The following is a 22,674-nucleotide window of genomic DNA, read 5'->3' on the forward strand; positions in this document are numbered from 1 at the left end:
CAGTTAAGAAATTTTGTAGTGCCATATTTATTGAATCACATTTGTGCTATATTATGATATTGATCAATCTCTTGAAGAACTTTCAGAAAGTTATGTTATAAATGTCTTCTGCACTATATATTGCTCAGTGAAACCCCTTTGCATGTATCAATACTGAACTTATTCATGTAGATAAAAAATTCTCCTGTTGTCTCAATACCTAAATGTTTATAAATTGTAAGCAAACTATATTTATTAATTTTTTTAAAATTTTTAGTCACTCTGGCATAAAAAAATAAGTATATCTCATAAATAAAAGCTGCAGCACAATTCACTCAGTAGTTATTTTAGATAATACCACCCCCCATTATTCATTTTTTCTCCCAAATTTTCCCACATACCCACAGTGGAACCATGTAATTAAAAACATTAAGTCCCTGGGATGTATGGTTCACGTCAAGACATAATTTGAGTACTTTCAAATAATGTATAGATCTTCATGTAAGAAACATATTTTGTGGTCATGGTTACCTTAAAAAGTAATTATATTCAGGGACTAGCCTGTTTGCTTCAGATGCTGTGTGCTGATTTTGCTTTTGTTATCTGAGTACATCTGCTTTCTTTAAATTAGTAGATCCTGAAATATATTTTCTTGCATGTCTAAAATAAAATTATTTCAAATAAAATAAAATAATAGCAACTATCAAAGTTATTTCCATGTGGACTAATATAAATGAAGGTTTTCCTGTTTCTGTCATTATTATATTGTCCCTCTTCCTTTTTACATGGAGTATTCAAATGTTTTATACTTTTGCTACATCTGAATCTGATAATTTCTGAAATTCATTCTGTAGCCCCAATCTAATATTATTGATCTGATTCTTGGAAATATTCAACTAAACAGACAACCCTTATATTTTTCACTCAGAAATGAACTCATACATGGAAAGAACTTTCTCTGTCCTCTGTAGGAAACTTTTGAACATGTATTTTTGAAAGATATTCTTAAAGATGGATTTAATTTAGTAATGTATTTTACTTAAATATATCCAGAATATCTTTTCTGCAGTATCAGTAGAACAATTAAAATGTGATTAAAGTTAGAATTTTGTGAGATAATAAATGCTTATTACTGTCCTAGGCAACTAAGGGTTTTTGGTTTTTTAAAAGTACATTTAATATGTACTGACTTAACCATTATTGTGTTTGTTATTATGAAAATATTTCATGTTGTTTTGCAACCATCACCATTACCTGTCTCTGAGAATTCTTTTTATCTTGTAAAACTGAAGATCTGTATCAAGTAACCAGTAATTCTTATTTCACTTTTTCCCCCAGCAGCTGCCATTTCTATTTTCTATTTCTATGATTCTCATTACAATTATTGAATTATTTCATATTCTTTTTTCCTACTAAGTCTTTAAAATTGATGTGTATTTCACATTTATGGCACAACTCAGTTTGTAATAACTTCCTTCAAGTACTCATTAGCCACATTTGACTGTTGACTGCTGTTTTAAATAGCCAGACTCTGCTATAAATGTATACTGAATCCATATATAATTGATCTTTTAGTATGTGATATAAATGATTTCTGTTATGTTTTCTTAATTTTATTCTTATTCATTATTATGAAAAATAGGCAGGTTCCAGTTTTCAAAAATTTCAAAATAGGCAGGTCCAATTAAAAAAAATTGTATGCCCAGATTCTGAAATGATGTCTATGTATTTGGTTAGACATCAGTAACCATATGACTGTTTTCAAAAACTTTGCTGTCTAAGAAGTTGGTGGTTATGAGCTACCAGCTCTTAGGATTTTTGTAGAATATAGATTTCTTGATTACTCTGTTGGGGTCAACAAAATTACCATGCTTGATGACTTTCTAGAGGAATTCTCTCTAGTGTCTCTAGGGTAAAGTCTTATTTCAGACTCATCTAGAGAGGTGAGAGTGACATAGCTTGGTTAATCTTAAATATCTAACATGTTTAAATGAATGTCATTGATGACTGACCATGAAGGTAGCTTGATAAGTTTGACAGTCAGATATAAAATTCAACATATGATAGCCCTAAACAGGTTTCTTTCTGGAATCACCTTTTGATTTCATTGACTACCTCCTTGCTTGGTAAAATACCTGGGTTATGTTATCTTTAAATCCACATCCCAAACTCCATTTTTGCCTATGATGTAGTAACTTGTAGAAGATTAAGTTTCTGCTGAATCTACTAGAAGTGTAAAGAAACTAAAATGCTTTTGAGGACATTGTAGAACTACTGAGTCAGTTAAGATTCAGGAGAGAAGAATACAGACATATTCTGTACTGGGTTTTCTCCTGTGTTTTCTAACTTTTTAGCTGTGTAGAGAAAAAGAATAAAAGCTGAGTAGGGTATAAAAGACAAGCAAAAAGCAACTGGAGAAGTTGCATGGAGCTTTTGATAGTTTGTTGTTCTGGCTCAGGTTACAGTGGAATCTGTTGATGGGCCATGTCATAAGTGTGAGGAAAAACCACAGGCAGGTCAATCTTTATAATAGTGTTCAAACTCAGTCTCAAGCAATCTCTGTTCCTGATTTGACTGAGTTGCTCTGTTCTTCCACTTTGACTTCCCTCTAGAAAATAATTAAATTTTCTTTGGCAGAAGGTAAAAGCATCTGGAATCTGTATATTTTTCCTATAGGCATTTTGTAAGATCATTCACGTAGAGTGCTTGGCAGTCAATACAAAATTGCTTGGTGTAGAGTAAGACCAAGAAGTAAAAATCAAGAACAGGAAGGGTTCAAAGCATCAAAATAGTCTTGATGTAGATTACACAGACTTGGAAGTTACAGAGGCATTGAAGTATGATAACTAATCTAGTTATGAAATTGCATGCTGAGATTGAAAATTTTACTATAGAAGTGGGATCTATAGAAAAGAAAATTTGAATCAGAAAAAAATGTAGTAACTAAAATTAAGAACACAATAGAGAGGGGATCCAAGATGGCAAAATAGAGGGAGGCTGCATTCCTTGTCACTCCATAGCTCCGGCTTCAAGCAGAGGATATCTGTATCTTGGTGAGGCAATTTTTGCTGCTTATTGATCCCCTGTTGTTTACCCCATTTATCTGCTGTGATCACCTGCAGTCTGCCAGCATATTGACACCTTTTTGAGTGCAGATTGTTCACTGTCAGGCGACTATCATCCACCATTTTCCTGCTTCTTGCCTGTCCATCCCCTGCCTTACACCTATCCATCACCCAATGCTTGAGGTTCACCTCCTGATCATCCAAAAACAGTCAGCAAACTGATCACTGACCGCCAGTGGAGTGCCAGCTGCCTACTGTTGCCTGGAAATTCACTGTGACCATACCTGCAGGTTTGATTACACGTGGCTGCCGCCATTTTGAGAAAACTGCCAGGTCCCTAAGGATCCCTGGCCAGATTGACTGAGCCCTGTCTTCAGGATCCCTCAGCCTGATTGATCACTCCCTGCCTCTGGGTCGCTCATATCGACTGACTGCTCCCTGCTGCCAGAACCCCCAGACCAACTGACTATACACAATCACTGGGACCCCAGACCGAATGATTGCACCTGGCCTCCAGGATGGCACAACCACACCAAACACACCCGACCTCCAGGAACCCTGCCTGAACAACCGCATCCCACCTCCAGGACCTCCAGCTGACCAAGTCCACACCCTTAGCTGCAGCTCCCCATTTGCCAACACATTTCAAAGCTAGAATGGCAATCTTGGATAATCCTGGAAGCCATTGCAAGAATCTTGAGGTGGGGAAAATCCCATTCTGAGTTGCCTGCTGGAGATTTGAAGCTCATTGTCAGGTACCTCTCATGCATCAGGATACTGAAGACTAGGAGGTTTCATTTATTATATGACTGTTATACTGTAGATTTTCTATTTTCTCCTTATTGAAAAAATTTAAGTTTTTATTTCTTTGCTTTTTTAGCTCCCTTTTCCTTTTGTTTACCTGATTCCTCAGAGTCTCTTTCTCCCTTTTTTGCATGCTAACATCCAATTCTTTTGATTACACTCTCACACTTTCCATTATCTAGAACTTCTGTATATTCTTTACTTATCCCATTAACACCCACATTCTACAAACAACTGCATTCTCTTTGTCCTCCATTAGAAACTGCAGACCTTATTTAAAATCTGTTTGTTTTACTGAAGATAATATTTGAACTCATTCTGTTTATTATGACAATTTTGTTATTGTCCTCATAGGGGCTATTTGGTCTAGGATTTCATAGTGTCTGAATTGGGCACTGCTAATATTGATATTCCCTTAAAGAAAAGTTTTTGAAACCTATAGGGCCACTATAAGCCTATAGGGGGAAATCTGCAATACCCCAGATCTGCAGTGCTAGAGGGAAAGATACATGAACAACATGAAAAAAACAAGGGAAGAAAATGATCCAAACAAATCTAGATTCTGTATTACTAGAATCCAATGAGAGTATGTTATAAGAATGTCAGAAAAGGACTTCAAAATAAACATGATTAAGATGATTCAGGAAGCAAAGATGAGATAAGAGAGCAAATGCAGGCAATGAATGATAATACCAATAAGCTGAAAGAGCAACTACAGGAAGCAAAAGATCATTTCAACACAGAGATGGAGATTCTCAAAAAAACAAACAAGCATACAAACAAAAAAACAGAAATCCTTGAAATGAAGGAAACAATAAACCAAATAAAAAACTCAATGGAAAGTATCACCAAAAGACTAGACCACTTGGAACCTCAGACAATGAAGATAAAATATTTAATCTTGAAAATAAAGTTACCCAAAAAAAAAGAAGATGGTAAGCAATCATGAACAGAATCTCCAAGAACTATGTGACATCATGAAAAGACCAAATTTAAGAATTATTGGGATTGAGGAAGGCACAGAGATACAAACCAAAGGAATGAACAATCTATTCAATGAAATAATATCAGAAAATTTTCCAAACGTGAAGAATGAAATGTAAAATCAAATACAAGAGGTTTACAGAACAACAAATGCACAAAATCACAACAGATCCACACCAAGGCACATTATTTTTAAAATGCCTAACATTCAAAATAAAGATAAGATTTTGAAGACCACAAGAGAAAAACATCAGATTACATATAGGGGGAGACCAATATGGATAGCAGATGACTTCTCAACCCAGACTCTAAAAGCTAGAAGGGCCTGGAACAACATATTTCAAACTCTGAAAGAACATGGTTGCTAACCAAGAATCCTATACCCAGCAAAACTTACCTTCAGATTTGAAGATGAAATAAAATTCTTCCATGATAAACAAAAGTTAAAAGAATTGACAAATAGAAAGCCTGTGCTACAGAATGTTCTCAACAAAATATTCCTTGAGGAGTAAATGAAAAACACCAATGTAGATCAGCAAAGGGAAGAACTACCTTAGAGAAAAATCACTCAAAGGAGAAACCAAACCAACTTAAAAAGGAAAAATAAGCCAAATGACTGGGAATACAAATCATATCTCAATAATAACCCTGAATGTTAATGGCCTAAACTCATTAATCAAAAGACATAGACTAGCAGAGTGGATTAAAAAGAAAGACCCAACAATATGCTGCCAGCAAGAAACTCATCTCATAGAAAAAGACATCCACAGACTAACGGTGAAAGGATGGGGAAAACCTACCATGCACGTGGACTCAGTAAAAAAGTGGGGGTTTCCATCCTTATATCAGATAAGTAAACTTCAAGCCAAAATTAGTCAGAAGGGATAAAGAAGGACATTTCATACTGCTTAAGGGAACCATAAACCAGGAAGACATAACAATAGTACATATTTAAGCCCGAAGCAATGGTGCATCACTGTATATCATACAAATCCTTCTCAATTTCAGGAAACACATAGACCACAACAAAATAATTCTGGTGACTTTAATACACCACTGTCACCCTAGATAGCTCTTCCAGACAAAAAACAACCAAAGAACCATAGAACTTAATAACACAATCAATAACCTAGACTTAATAGACATATATAGAATATTCCATCCATCAACGAGCAGATTCACTTTCTTCTCAGCAGCACATGGAACCCTCTTGAAAATAGACCTTATGTTAAGCCAAAAAGCAGCCCTTAGGAAATGCAAAAAAATAGAGATACTGTCTTGTGTTCTATCAAATCATAATGCACTGAGAGTAGAAATCAATGACAACATAAAAAAAAGAAATTACTCCAACACCTGGAGACTAAATAATATGCTATTGAATGAAACATGGATAACAGAAAACATCAGGGAGGAGATAAAAAATTTCTCATAGGTCAATGAGAAAGATGATACAACATATACAAATCTCTGGGACACTATGAAAGTGATACTAAGAGGAAAATTCATTGCATGGAGCACATTCCAGAAAATAATGAAAAGTCAAAAACTAAATGTCCTAACATTACAGTTCAAAGCCCTAGAAAAAGAAGAACAGAATACCAGCAAAAGTAGTAGAAGACAGGAAATAATTAAAATCAGAGCTGAAATCAATGAAATAGAAATATAAAAAATTCAAAAAATTGACAAAACTAAAGGTTGGTTCTTTAAAAAGTAAACAAAGTAGGCAAATCCTTAGCCACACAAACTGAAGGAGAGAGAAAACTCAAATTACTAAAATTTGTGATGAAAAAGGAAATATCATGACAGACACCACTGAGATATATAACATAATGAGAAGCTACCTTGAAAATCTGTATTCCAACAAAATAGAAACTACTGAAGACATTGAAAATTTCTACAGTCATATGCTCCTCTCAAACTGAAAAAGGAGGACATGCACAACTTAAAGAGATCAATATCTAGCAATGAAATAAAAGAAGCCATTAAAAACCTACCATCCAAGAAAAGCCCAGGACCAGATGGATTCTCAGCAAAGTTCTACAAGACCTTCAAAGAAGAACTCATTCCAATACTCAAAGTATTACAGGAAATAGAAAAGGATGGTACCCAACCAAACACATTCTATGAAGCTAATATCACCCTCATAACCAAACCAGGCAAAGACACATCAAGGAAAGAAAATTTTAGACCAATATTTTTGATGAATATAGATGCAAAGATCCTTAACAAAATACTGGCAAACCATATCCAAAAACATTAAGAAAATTGTGCACCACAACCAAGTGGGTTTCATCCCTGGAATGCAAGGATGGTTTAACATCTGAAAACCAATAAAAGTAATCCATCATGTCAATAGACTTAAGGATTAGAATCATGTGGTTATTTCAATTGATGCAGAAAAAGCGTTTGACAAAATACAGCACCCCTTCATGCTCAAAACACTAGAAAAAATAGTGATAGTAGGAACATACCTGAGCATTGTAAAGGTTATTTATGCTAAACCCATGGCCAACATCATTCTTAATGAAGAAAAACTGAAAGCATTCCCTTTAAAAATGGGAACAAGGCAGGTATGTCCTCTTTCACCACTTCTATTCAACATTGTCCTTGAATTTCTAGCCAGAGCAATTAGGCAGACTAAAGAAATTAAAGGATACGAATAAGAAAAAAGGAACTTAAGCTGTCACTATTTGCTAATGACATGATTCTGTATTTAGAGGATCAAAAAAACTCCTCCAGAAAACTTCTAGACCTCATCAATGAATTCAGCAAAATAGAAGGCTATAAAATCAACATGCATAAATATAAAGCATTTTATTGCACAAGTGATGAAACAGCTGAAAGGGAAATGAGGAAAACAACTCCATTTGCATTAGCCTCAAAGAAAATAAAATACTTGGGAATCAATCTAACCAAAGAGTTAAGAAATCTCTACAATGAAAACTTTAAAACATTGAAGAAAGAAATTGAGGAAGACTTTAGAAAATGGAACGATCTCCCATGTTCTTGGATAGACAGAATTAGTATTGTCAAAATGACCATACTACCAAAAGTGCTATACAGATTCAATGCAATTCCAATTAAAATCCCAATGATGTACCTTACAGAAATAGTGCAAGCAATCATGAAATTCATCTGGAAGAAAAAGAAACCCAGAATAGCTAAAGCAATCCTTAGCAGGAAGAATGAAGCATGGGGTATCGCAATACCAGAACTTCAACTATACTACAAAGCAATAGTAAGAAAAATGGCATGGGAGGAATGATAGGAAGATCAATGGTACAGAATAGAGGACACGGACACAAACCCAAATAAATATTATTTTCTCATACTAGACAAAGGTGCCAAAAATATGCAATGGAGAAAAGATAGCTTCTTCAACAAACGGTGCTGGGAAAACTGGACATCCATATGCAACAGAATGAAACTAAACCCCTATCTCTCACCCTGCAAAAAATCAACTCACAATGGATCAAGGACCTTGAAATCAGACCAGAGACCCTGCATCTTATAGAAGGAAAAGTAGGTCCAATTCTTCAACTTGTCGGCTTAGGATCAGACTTCCTTAACAGGACACACAAAGCACAAGAATTAAAAGCAAGAATCAATAACTCATATAGATTGAAACTAAATAGCTTTCTCTCAGCAAAGGAAACTATCAGCAATGTGAAGAGAGAGACTACAGAGTGGGAGAATATCTTTGCCACTCATACTTCAGATAGAGCACTAATTTCCAGAATATATAAAGAACTCAAAAAACTCTACACAAAGAATACAAATAACCCAATCAACAAATGGGCTAAGGATATGAACAGATGCTTCACAGAAGAAGATCTACAAGCAATCAACAAACATATAAAAAATATTCACGATCTTTAGTAATAAGAGAAATGCAAATCAAAACTACACTAAGATTCCATCTCACCCCGATTAGAATGGAAATTATCAAGAATACAAGCAACAATAGGTGTTGGAGAAGATGTGGGGAAAAAAGTGCACTCATACATTGCTGGTGGGGCTGCAAATTAGTGCAACCACTCTGGAGAGCAGTGTGGAGATTCCTTAGAAAACTTGGAATGGACCCACCACTTGACCCAGCTATCCCACTCCTTGGACTATACCCAAAGGACTTTAAATCAGCATACTACAGAGATACAGCCACAACAATGTTCATAGTTGCTCAATTCACAATAGACAGGCTGTTGAACCAACCTAGATGTCCTTCAATTGATGAATGGATAAAAAAAACTGTGGTATATATATACAATGGAATATTACTCAGCTATAAAGAATAATAAAAGTATGGCATTTGCAGGTAAATGGATAAAATTGGAAAATATCATGGTGGGATAAGCCAATCTCAAAAAAGAAAAGGATGAATGATCTCACTGATAAGTGAATGATGACACATACTGGGGGTGGGAGGGGACAAGAATGGAGGAAGGAGGGACTATATAGAGGGAAAAGATGGGTGGGAGGGGTGGTGGGAAGGAAAAAATAACAGAATGAATCAAACATCATTACCCTATATAAATGTATGATTACTCAAATGGTATGCTATTACTCCATGTACCAACAGAAACAACATGTATCCCATTTGTTTACAATAAAAATAATTAAAATAAAAAAGTAACCCAACAGATATGTTTAATTGCAGGTTGGATACAGTTGAAAAGAGGAATAGTTATCCAAATGATAAATTAATAGAAAATATTCAGCAGAATATACTTGTAATATTGGTGGTATAACCAAACCAAGCTAAGGCATGAAGTCTTTTCAATAATTCACCAAACTGTGTCTCCTATTTACAGCTTAGGAGTAAAAAAAGTCTTTAGTATAGTATAATTGTAATTCTTGCTATTTCAATGTGTGTTGTTTTATATTTTTCTCAGTGTTTATTTTGAAATGTATAGTAAATATAATATGAAGATGGTAAGAAAAAAATTAATGCTACTTGTAAATTTGTACATGACACCCTCCATCTAAACTCTGAGCAAACAAAAATTATTACATAACTAGTATCTTATGCAGAGTTGACCTGTTCAGCAAACTCAAGTACTTAGAATACAACCTTAGAATGAGACAATAAGCAAAACACAGACAGAAATAGGTAAACAGAGGTGGTTGTTAAGACATGTATTTTAGCATAAAGAAGTTTTTAAAAACAAAGTTTAGATAGATACAATTCCTTTCTTTTGTTTATTTATTTTTATGGGGTACTGAACATTAAACCAAGTGCCTCACATATGCTAGGAAATCAGTCCACCACTGAGCCACAACCCCAGTCCAAACATAAAGAGCTTATGAGGACCTTACTCTTTTGCAGGATAATGCTTATAGAAAAATGGTGATCTGTTATACCAGCTCACTGCAAATCAGAAAGTAAATCAGAAAGAAGTGATGGGTAAATTGTTGAAAAAATGGGTTTGGGAGCAAGTATATTGTTTCACCTTTTGTAAGACTACACCATGAATTGTATCATTCATTCATGTATGTATAAGAAAGAAAAAATGCTTTCAATTACATTTTGACATCCTACTAATTTTGAAATACACCCTGATTTCAGATATGCTATAATGTGGAAGATAAAGTCCATGGCCAATCCTATTTTTAAGTCTAATTATTTGTTATTGGTCTGACTTGGACTAGAAAAATTTTTTTAGAAAATTTTCTAATACATGAAAGTGGCATAGTAAAAGGTCAAAGATTATTCTTTTTCCTTTCCTCTTTACCTCTCCTAACCCATGGTTATATATGAAGATATCTACTGACTGGTTCCTATGTGATTGTGATTTGTAGATATAGAATCTTTTAGAAAGTACTTTTTAATAAAATTTCCAAACTTTCTAAATTTCATTATTATGATTGAATTCTAATTATGCAAAATTTCTATTTTACTAATGACAAATATATGATTAATTAGCAAATGCATCTTTTTAAATAAAAGGTTGAATTTTGTGATGTTTGGCAAAGTGAAAAGTTCCTGACTATATTCATCATATTCCTATTTTGAAGATTCCCAGTAAATGCAGAATGACATTGTTTTCTTGAGCAGTAAAATATTGATAACTTCACTTTTATGTTCATTCTTTCAGAATTCTTTCAACTCACACTCAATAGATAGGATGAAAATTTTAAGAGAAGGCCATCCCTCACTCTTGGAGGATGCCAGAATATTGGTGGATCATTATCTGAATTTGGTGAAAAAATTACTATTGAAGAAAATAGCAGCAAGGATAATACCACATATTTGGGATGGAGATACTTCCCCAATTTAATTACTTTATAAACAATGTGAATTTACTATCTAGATAAAGTCATAATAACCTTTAATTTCTCTCTCTCATTCTCTGGTGTTTTAGGAAACACAATATTGTATATATATTTCTCTTGCTTACTTGAATATTCTACTTTCACTCCAATATTGTTACTATGCCTGTCTCAAGTCATAATGAATTATTCCTTCCCACATTTCTGTTTTACACCAGTTCATAAACAATGATATATTGCATAATATTATCCTAATTTTTAAATAAATATTTTGACATTTAATTTGACATTTAAATATTTGTGTTAGTCTTATAACCTGAAATAATGTAGCTTAAAAATGCATAGAACATTTGTGAAATTTGTTTGTGATCTCAGCATAGTTTTTCAATGTGCTGTATGCATATTGACTATCTACCAAATCTAAGGTTCATCATGAATAAATTTTGTTTTTCAATTTTGTTTGTCACAGTCTCTATCTGTACTTTTCTTTGCTTCAAAGTCTACAGCAATGTATCTTTTGTCCCAGATCTCCTAGCTCTTGCTAAGACTTCACTGAGAGCTGCTGTTTTGTGTTTAATATGGTGTAGGAGAGATGGGCTAGTAGCAATTTAAAATGATAGTTTGGTAATAGTTACATGGAGGAGGGGAAATATTGCCTTTGTATCAAATCCCAAAATTTATCTTATAATTTTCTATTTTTCTTACATGATATCTGCTAGATACCTGAAACAAGATTCTAATTTTCTTTCAGAAACTCATTGAATTATTGGTATTTCTTAAATTCAGTGTGTTCAGGGGCATTTTTTGTTTGTTTGTTTTTTGATACCAGGGATTGATCTCAGTGATGCTTCACCACTGAGTCACATCTCTAGCACTTTTTAGCACTTTGAGATGGGGTCTTGGTAATTTGTTTAGTGTCTTGCTAAATTGCTTAGGACCCTGCTACATAGCTAAGGCTACCTTTGAACTTGTGATCCTTGTTAGCATGCCCAGCTCATTCATTTTTAAGGTAGAAGAGCCTTGCCATTATGTTTGCCAGTGATATGCAGAAATAAAATAAGCACCGTATGCAACTTCGTGGGTGGTTTATGGTACATGTTTCTCTGTGGAGGGAGGGGTGGTACTGGGAATTGAACCCAGGACTACTCTACCATTGGACTGTATACCTAGTTCTTTTTAGTTTTCATTTTGAAAGTCTTGATAAATTGCTGGCTTTTGGTTTGGTGATCCTCCTACTTCAATATAATATTTTAGAATATCATAATAGCTATTGAAGAGATTGAAGGGAGCAAGGACTACCATAATCTGATATTGCTTATTTCCTTGCTTTCACTAATAGCTTTAACAAAAATTCTGCATCTTTTTGGTCAGTGCCTGATAATTTCTTCATTCACATTGTTTCCTTATGTAGTTTAGGTTTGTTGTTAATAGGATAAAAATTATTTTACACTAAAGAGAGGTGTAGAATTTTTCTAAAGTACTTGCAAGAATAGAGAATTCAGAGCTATTTAGATTTTTTAAATGTTTAAATTTTTTTAATTTTCAAAAATTAATTCATACCATTTCCCCTCACATTTAAATATAAAATTATCATATGAAGCAGCAATTCTGTTCCTAGAGTTATACTTCAAAAATTGAAGCAGGTTTATAAAGTCTTGATCATATTATTTGCCACTTGTAACTAAATAACTTTTATTTTTGGTACCAGGGATTGGACCCAGGGGCAATTAAACACTAATCCACATCCTCAGCCTTTTTGTATTTTATTTAAAGACAGGGTTTTGTTGAGTTACTTAGAGCCTGGCTAGGTTGCTTTTGTTGGCTTTGAACTTGCAATTATTCTGCCTCAGTCTCTTGAACCACTGGGATTATAGGCATGCACCACTGCACCTGGCCTAAATAACTTCAAAGCATTTTAGGAATGTTTCTGCTTGGTAATAGACCTGTGATTGTTTAAGGATTCTTTATATTAAAATCTCAAATTTGGGACAATAATTTCATAGTCTCTGTATAAATGATAATTTATTTTGTTTAATTCACTAATTGACACTTTCCTTGATGTCTCTCAATAGAAATATAAGTTCATTTAGGGAAGAATTATATCTTTTATATTCTGTAGCATGCTTCATCATAAAGCACATACTAGGTAGTGAATTCATGAAGAAATGGATATAAACAATCTTGAGATAAAGTCAGCAAATATATAAAATGATTATATTAGATTTGTGATTATGTACTAATTTTTATTACATGAGAAAGGGATAGAAATTAGCTAAATTAAAATATTTTTATACTTATTTTTTATAAGAAATTATTTTAACTGTACTCATTTGTATGAATAGTCCTAGACCTGAGTTTATATGTAGTGATCTGTCTTACAACTTTAGTTTTCTGCTTTGCTTTCTCAAATCCTTCCCATGTAATCCTGGATCTTGGGCTGGTGATGGAATTTTGCACTCCCCTGATCGCACTCCCCGCCCACAGAGAGACGCGGCACCTGGTTCTTTTCAGCTCTTTATTCGCGCGCACTCCCTTCCTCTTTATTCTTTCTTTGTTCTCCCTTTGTTCGAGGAACTTACACTCCAATATATACATTACCGTAACCAATCAGCATTTGAGCATGAGGGGAGAGCATGAACAGATACAGGCAGTAAATGCAGACATGCGTGATCATGCACTGTCCACGAGGGAATTTAACCAATCCCTGGAACTTCCCCAAAATGATGTCAATTGTCCGCGCAAAATCCAGCCGCGCTGGCAGCCTGCCAAGCGCCATCTTAGCCTCACCACACCTAGGGCCAGGGGTCTCGGACACCCCGACAGTTCCCCCCTTTTTATTATAAAAATAACGCTCGGGACCGTGCCTGTCTTAGGCGGAGTGGTCAACCACCGTCCTTACCTGTCATTGGATAACTGTAGAGCATGCTACAGCTCCTGTCTTAGGTCGGTACGGGGTCACCTCCTTCCTTACCCGTATGACTACCGGTCCAGCATCATGAGCCATACTTGTGGGGAACTGCCGGCCTCTAGGGCGGCCATGGCCTGATGGAAGATGATGCGATCTCTAGCATAATCTTGGTGCATGCGCATGATAAAGCGCATGAGGAAGATAACAGTAATAACCATGAGGATAAATAAAGCTCCCATTCCTGCCCATTGCTTTACAAAGCTGAAAGAAGAGGATATCCAACTTAGCACTTCAGACATTGGCGCTATATCGACTCTAGTAGCGTTAAGGCTAACAATTTGAGATCTAAGAATAGCAGTAAGATTATCAAATTCATAAGACCAGCTGGTATGAAGCTGAACAGATAAGATTCTAGACAAGCTTGCTGCATAGCTGAAGTTATGGTAAGCTACAGATGTAACGCACAGTCCCGTCAGATGATAAATACATCCCACGTTTAACAGTTCCTGTAAAATGTCCATTTGTTCTTGAAGTAAGTCCACTCACTGGTTTACAAGAAGAATCCCTGCTTTTAGGTGTTGATCCACTGCTTGCTGAGTGTATAAAGCAGTAGCAGTCTGTTGAACCACATTATTGAGTGTAGCTGCAGACTGTACTGACGTAGTTAAGGCTACAGCTGCTGCAGTGGCTGCTGCCGCTGATGCAACTACGGTGGTAATGACTGCCGCGGTGATTCCAAAGTCCCTCTTATTTCTGGAAAGCAATACTGGCAATTCATCATCTGTAACAGAGACTGGCATAGGCAAGAAGGTAGGAATATGCATAATGACAGCTCGGTAATATTTGGTTGCGTTCCAACACTGAGAAAGATAGCAGTTAGTTTCAGAGCAGTTGAGGGTCGTGCCATTAAGAACATTAGTTAATAGGAACATAAAAGGAGAGTAAATACACACAGGAGTGGAATACAATGTCACAGTATTGTTACAAGGTATATTGCTGGCCTGGGAAGGGCCTGTGCCAGTATCATCTGAAGTGTGATTCCAATAACAGGCCTTAAATGAACCCCCTTGCAAAGCAAACAAAGGTTGAAGATTAGTATATCCTGCTTGGGAGGTAAATAGGAACCAATTATCAAAAGGATTTATCCATAGAGAACTAGGGCAAAAGCTAAAGTAGACGAGGTTATTGATAAAATTGTACACAGATCGTTGGTATGTAAAGTTTGGGGTGAAATAAAATCCATGTTGAATAGGAGCTGCTCTTTGAGCATGTTGACAACCTGTCCAAACGGGAGGACTAGAGAATTTGGGATCACAGGGAGGGAAAATGCGAGGTGTACGAAATCCAGTAGATGGCAGCTTCAGTCGCTTTGGAATTAATCCTTCAAGAAAGGCAACTTGCCCTGAAGTAGTAATCTTACCTGTCCCTGTAACTTTACCCTGGGTTATAGTCATACTTTCTTGGAAACCATTCCCTTTAGTAGGCTGTCTTGAAAAAAACCCTTGCACTTCACGCTGCAATTGAAGGCAAGGCCCAAGAGAAGCGTCATTAACAAATTTGTTATTGGTGGAGATATCAAAGCAAAGGGTACCTGGCAGAAAAAGGGTAGAAAAATTATAAGGTTCTTCCTTGGAATCCATGATGACAGTTGGCAATCCAGTCCTAGGTTCTGTAGAAAACAAAGGTGGGAGGGTAGAGGAGGTGTTAGTTAGTGGCAAAGGATATGGCCAAGCTTTAACTATTGCCCATAGGTCTCGAGTCTGCACCGGTGTCCATGTCATCATCAATAGGGCGCTTATCAGCATGATGTTCTTCATCGTTGTTTTGATGCACCAGTCTCGTCAACCTTTCAGGTATCCAGATCGGCGTTTGCTGATCCTGTGGGAAAACACAAACAGACCCTCAGACCCACCTAAGAACTGGATCTGGGCCTTTCCATATTCCTGTAAGAATATCTTTCCATTTTACCCACACTTGAGTGCTTGCAGGATTAACATGCCTTTCTGCAGCCGTGCTTCCATTCTTATCCACATTTAAAAAATTTAAAATAAAGAGTACTAAATTTAGTTTGTCTTTAGGTGCGCTAAAGTCAGCACCCATTCCCCCTTTTTGTTTTATTAAACAATTTTTTAACGTTAAATGAGTGTGCTCCACTATCCCTTGTCCTTGAGGATTATAAGGAATTCCTGTGATGAGTTGTATACCAAAATTTTGTGTAAATTGAAGAAAACTTTTAGATGTGTAAGCCGGCCCATTATCAGTTTTAATGATTTTTGGAACGCCCCAGGCTGCAAATGCTTGTAAGCAATGTTGTACAACATCTTTAACCTTTTCTCCAGTGTGGGCAGAGGCCATAATTACTCCTGAAGCAGTATCTACTGAAACATGAATATACTTAAGGTTTCCAAATTCTGAAAAATGAGTAACATCCATTTGCCAAATATGATTGGGTAACAGTCCCTTGGGATTTACTCCAACAGACTGTACTGGTAATAGAGGAGCACAATGTTGACATGTTTTAACAATTTGTCTAGCAACATCTTTTGAAATATTAAATTTTCTTCTAAGGGTAGTAGAATTAACATGAAACTGTGAATGAAACATCTGGGCTTGTTTGACTGCTGTAAAAGCAAAGACGGTTTTTGTAGTTTTATCAGCTTTTGCATTAGCTTTGGCAAGTGGCCCTGGCAGGTTTGAATGAACTCTAGTATGTCCTACATAAAAAGGATATTTGCGGTCTAAGATTAAGGCACGCAAAGTTCGAAAATAAGGAGCAACTGCGGATCCATCAGGAATATAAGGCACAGTTTCTAAACAAGGCACTGATTGTACCACATAATGACTGTCAGATAACAGATTAAAAGGTTGATTCATCATGATATTGAAAGCTAAGACTACTGCAGCAAGTTCCACCACTTGTGCAGATGAAGGAGGGAGAATGATAATTTCGGTTTTATCACCAATTATTACTGCTCCCACTCCATTCTTTGATCCATCAGTGAATATAGTTTGGCAATGCTGCAAAGGCTGTGTTTCAGTAACTTTTGGAAATATAATTGGAGTATTTCTACAAAATTGTATCCATGGATGTTTAGGGTAATGGTTATCAAATGTCGCTGTAGTTGAGCAATATAAAATAGCCCAGTCATCATTATGTTGAATCAACCACTGCACTTGTAGTTTAGTATAGGGGATAATAATGACCTTAGGGTGGCCTCCAAATATGGTAACACAGGCCTCTAACCCCTTGTATATTAACTGAGCTATCGCCTTTGGAAATGTTTGTAATTGTTTTGTAGGCGATGCTGGGAGATTAATACTCTGTAGAGGTCCTCCTTGCCATAGAATTCCATATGGACTATGTTGTTCTGGAATAATAATTAACATAAGAGGTTGAGCTGGGTCACATCTCTCTGTATGATCTGACTGTAATCTTTGTTCCACCAATGTAAGAGCTTTTTGTCCTTCTGGAGTAAGGACTCTTGGGGAACAAAGATCAGGGTCTCCCTTAAGAATATCAAATAAAGGTTTTAACTCTCCTGTGGTAATCTTCAAATATGGCCTAATCCAATTTATATCTCCAAGAAGTTTTTGAAAGTCATTCAAAGTTCTAAGTTCACTAGTTCTAATAGTTAATTTTAAAGGCCTTACCATAGTGGCTGTAAGTTTAGTGCCCAGATATTCTTGAGCTTCTCCCATTTGTAGTTTGTCCGGGGAGATGTTTAAACCATATTGTTGCAGAGTAGATATTAAAAATTGCAAAGCCTTTTCCAGTAATTGCCTATTGTCATGACAGATAAGGATATCATCCATATAATGATAGATCAATAAATCTGGAAAATTGTCTCTTGTAGGTTTTAAGGCTTTATCTACATATATTTGGCATAACGTGGGACTATTAGCCATGCCTTGAGGCAGTACGGTCCATTCAAATCTTTGATCAGGCTGTGCGTGATTGAGAGAAGGTAAAGTAAAAGCAAACCGCCAACAGTCCTTTTCATGTAATGGAATGGAGAAAAAACAATCCTTTAAATCTAAAATAATAGTGGGCCAGTTTTTTGGCAAAGCCGTAACTAATGGCAATCCCCGTTGTATAGGGCCCATAGGAAACATCTGTGCATTGATAGCTCTTAAATCATGTAATAGTCTCCATTTTCCAGACCTTTTTTTAATGACAAAGATGGGTGTATTCCAAGGAGAAGTAGAAAGCTGTAAATGTCCTGCCTGTACTTGCTCTTGTACTAATTCATGAGCCGCTTGTAACTTTTCTGTAGTTAAGGGCCACTGTGGAATCCATTGTGGCTCATCATCTTTCCAAACTATTGGAATTGGTGTAACAACAGTGGCCCCTACATAAAACCCAGCCCTTTGAAATCATTTTTTGGAGGAGGAAGGGGGATGGGCTGTGAAGAGCCTTGTTGTTCCCTTCCCAACCCCAGACTTTCTGTATAATTCATCCTTTTCATCATATGTGTTACGGTTTTAGAATTAACCTTTGTTGTTACTTTAGCATTCATCTGGGTTAAAACGTCTCTTCCCCACAAAGAAATAGGTATTTTACAAATATATGGTTGGAAAACCCCTGAATGACCCTCATTATCCCTCCAAGACAGTGAGGCAGCACTCTGGTTGGGGGATTGAGCTACACCCAACCCTTTCAAATTTTGATTAGCTGTAACTACAGGCCAACCTTTGGGCCAAACAGCCTCACTTATTATACTTTTATCAGCTCCTGTGTCTAGTAATCCTATAAAAGGTTTGTGTCCTACTATTAATTGCATAATGGGTCTATCTTGGAGGTCCATAGTAAAATTAACCCAGGGCCCATTTGTAGACCTGAATCCCTTAGTCCCTTTTGTTGTCTCCTTACTAGGCCACAAGGAATGTTGACTAGGCAAAATTAACATTTGTGCTATTCCATCCCCTGGAGAAATGACTGTAATCCCTTTTGGTGAAGAAACCATAGCCTTAACCTGTCCTTCAAAGTCTGGATCGATTACTCCTGGATGGACCATAAGTCCCCTTAAAGCAGAAGAACTCCTGCCTAGAAGCAACCCTACTGAACCTGCAGGAGTAGTGCCATCCCAGTCTGTGTCTATCATTTGAACACCCATATCAGGTGTTAATACGAGTCTGGAGGTGGCACAGATGTCCAGTCCTGCGCTCCCTGAGGTTGCCCTTCTTCCCTGGGTTTCACCCCCTTTTCCGTGGGTGGATACCACTGCCGTGGTACTTGCTGAATCACCCCGCATATTTGTTGTGGGCCCCGGGGTGGGCCCCTCACCCCGTTTTTTTGGAACCTAGTATTAGCCAGTAGAAGATTTCCTTCTTTATCCCTTACTGAACGACATTCACTGACCCAGTGATTTCCTTTCCGGCAACGAGGACACAATCCTGGCCCTCTAATACCTCCAGAAGGGCAACTCGCTCTAAAATGTCCCATTTGTCCACAGGTAAAGCAAGCACCAGGAGGCCCCTTTTTCCCACTCCCTCCTCGCTGGTCCAAAGCTGCAGTGAGTGCATTAGTTTGTCTATCAAGGGCTGCAACGAATGCTGCACTGCTTCCAGTAGACTCATTAATGTCTCTACAGACCCTTAAATAAGTGGTCAAGTCTTTATTTTTCCATGGTCTAATGGCATCCTTGCACCATTTATTGGCCTGTTCATACGCTAGTTGTTTAATCAACGGCATGGCCTGTTCTGCATCTCCGAAAATTCTTGAAGCTGTTTGTATCAACCTATCTACAAAGTCTGCATAGGGTTCATTATTTCCTTGAGTCACCTTCGACAACTTTCCTTGTAAATCCCCAGTTCCTTGTAAAGTTTTCCAGGCCTTGATAGCAGCCACAGCAATCTGAGCATATACTGCTGGATGGAAATTAAGCTGTGCCTGAACTCCCTCATAGGGTCCTGTTCCCATTAGCATATCCCTGTCTACTTGTGGGTTTCCTGCAGCTGCGTTACGCCTTGCAGTATCCGTTAAAAGTTCCTGCCAAGCTGTTTTCCACATGAGGTACTGTCCTCCTGATAATGTGGCTCTAGCTAAATTAGTCCAATCCAGAGGCAACAAATTTAGAGACATCATTGTTTCCACCAAAGACACCGTAAAGGCTGATTGAGGCCCATAAGTACTTACAGCCTCTTTTAATTGTTTTACCATCTTGAAATCTAAAGGCTGGTGATAGCGTTGTTGCTGTGCATCCTCAAACACTGGATAAATGGTAGATGTTAAAGAAGCCCATCCTTGATGTCTATTATAAGGCTCCTTTTTTATTGACTCCATTTGCGGTGCGCTAGGCATTACAGGCACTAGAGGGCGCTCAGAGCGCACAGATCGCATTGTTAGCTCCCCAAATGTCTTTTCTAGTTCCTCCCCTGAAAGTTCCTTTTCTGAATCCTCCCCGTCTGAGCTACACTTCCCTTCTGAGTGATGAGAACAAGACTGCTCCTCTTTAATCTCCTCTAAGACCTGACTTCCCTCTTCTAACGGCCCTCTTAAGTTTCATTTTTCTTTATGCTGCAAACAAGATTTAATCAAAGACCAAATGGCTAAAGTTCCCACAGGGAGCGACCTTTGTTCGTCTGCCATGCGCAGATCTTCTCCCAAATGCTCCCATTGAGGGATATTTAACAATCCTTCATCCAAAAACCATGGAGAAACCTTTTCTATTTTATCAAGAAACGTTCGTGCTGTTTTCGCCTTCAACGGGGTTCCGTGATTTTTTAGCAACTCTCTGAGAGGCTGTTGCATTCTAATCTTGGACAGTTCTGTTCCCATGGCTAAATTCTATTACACTGAGAAACAATCCAAACACACGAACAACCCACACAAACAGGACAACAATAACACACACTAGACACACCTTTTGGTACCACTGCATAGATTTGCCTTTTAATCACTTCAGCTTGTTGCAATACTGCGAACATCGAGACTGTCTCACTATCTTATCCTTGGACTCTTTATGTCTTGAATTGAAAAACTTACTCTTGGACTATTTACGTCTTGAATGAAAACTTACTCTCGGACTATTTACGTCTTGAATGAAAGCTTACTCTCGGACTATTTACGTCTTGAATGAAAGCTTACTCTCGGACTATTTATGTCTTGAATGAAAGAAAAAAAGAAAAAAAAACTTACTCTTTATTTTCTCCTCGGGGTCCCGGGTTTCGGCGCCACTTTTTGCACTCCCCTGATCGTGCTCCCCGCCCGCAGAGAGACGCGGCACCTGGTTCTTTTCAGCTCTTTATTTGCGCGCACTCCCTTCCTCTTTGTTCTTTCTTTGTTCTCCCTTTGTTCGAGGAACTTACACTCCAATATATACATTACCGTAACCAATCAGCATTTGAGCACGAGGGGAGAGCATGAACAGATACAGGCAGTAAATGCAGACATGCAGTGATCATGCACTGTCCACGAGGGAATTTAACCAATCCCTGGAACTTCCCCAAAATGATGTCAATTGTCCACGCAAAATCCAGCTGCGCTGGCAGCCTGCCAAGTGCCATCTTAGCCTCACCACACCTAGGGCCAGGGGTCTCGGACAACCCAACAATGGAACAATTTTCAAATACTGTGAACCACAGAACATAAGGTGAAGCCTGCAGGCCTCCACCATCTCACAGCATGCATTCCTTCCTCCACCAGTACACAGGGTCTTTCAAGAAACCCCCATGGCGAAGACACCACAGTGTTCTGGGAGGAAGCCTTGGCTATATGATGGCAATGCCCAGAAATGGAAGCAGATTTAGTAATTTGATTATTTGTCTATTTTATCCAACTTTCTGATTGCAGAACATACTTGGTGTTAGGGTTTAATCTGCCAGCCTTTATTACCTGCTTTCTCTTTGCCAGTTAAAAAAAAAAAATTAAGAGTAGGAAGGACATCAGAAAGATGGAAGGTTGTAGAGACGGTATTTTCAATACTACAGAGAAGTGATAATTGAAAACCTGTTCATGAGAAAGGAATCAAATTCCATAAAAAGGACATGCAGAATTTCAAAATTATTGGCATCTTAGTGTGGTACTTAATTTAGGATTATACCTCATTAATGCTTGAAATAATCACTATAGATGAGTAAAGTAATTAAATTATTACCTCAGATGTTACTCTTTTATTATTATGTCCTTTTAAATATCCAGGAAAATACATATCTGAAAGTTTCTATTTATTTTATGTGTACTTCCCTGATCATTTTTGGTGGTGTCTAATTTTAAAATTTTCCAAAAACTTTTTAGTTGCAGATGGGCACAAGGCCTTTATTTTATTTATTTATTTTTATGTGGTGCTGAGGAGTGAACCCAAGTGCCTCACATGTGCTGACCGCACACTTAACCACTGAGTATCAATGACAGCCCTAGTGGGTTCTTTTTTAAAATTCATGATTGATTTGACTTTTGCAACATGCTATGTTTTTAAACATAACAATTCAAAATCTCTTGAAGTTTTGTGGGGCACCAGGCTTGAACTCAGGGGCAATCAACCACTGAGTCACCATCCCCAGTCCTATTTTATATTTTATTTAGAGACAGTCTCACTCTGTTGCTTAGTGCCTCACTTTTGCTGAGACTGGCTTTGAACTCACCATCATCCTTCCTCAGCATTACAGGTGTATACCACCACACTCAGTTAAACAGAAAAATTTTATTTTTTCATTAGATAATTA

The 22,674-nt window shown here is 37.1% G+C and overlaps 1 pseudogene; it reads left to right on the plus strand.

The window, feature by feature from the left end:
• The window catches only part of LOC124974648 (cyclin-dependent kinase 17-like), an 83,510-nt pseudogene that overhangs the window by 46,885 nt on the left and 13,951 nt on the right, over window positions 1-22,674 (plus strand).

Source organism: Sciurus carolinensis, unplaced genomic scaffold, assembly GCF_902686445.1.
Source record: "Sciurus carolinensis unplaced genomic scaffold, mSciCar1.2, whole genome shotgun sequence".
NCBI classification, from domain to species: Eukaryota; Metazoa; Chordata; class Mammalia; order Rodentia; family Sciuridae; genus Sciurus; species Sciurus carolinensis.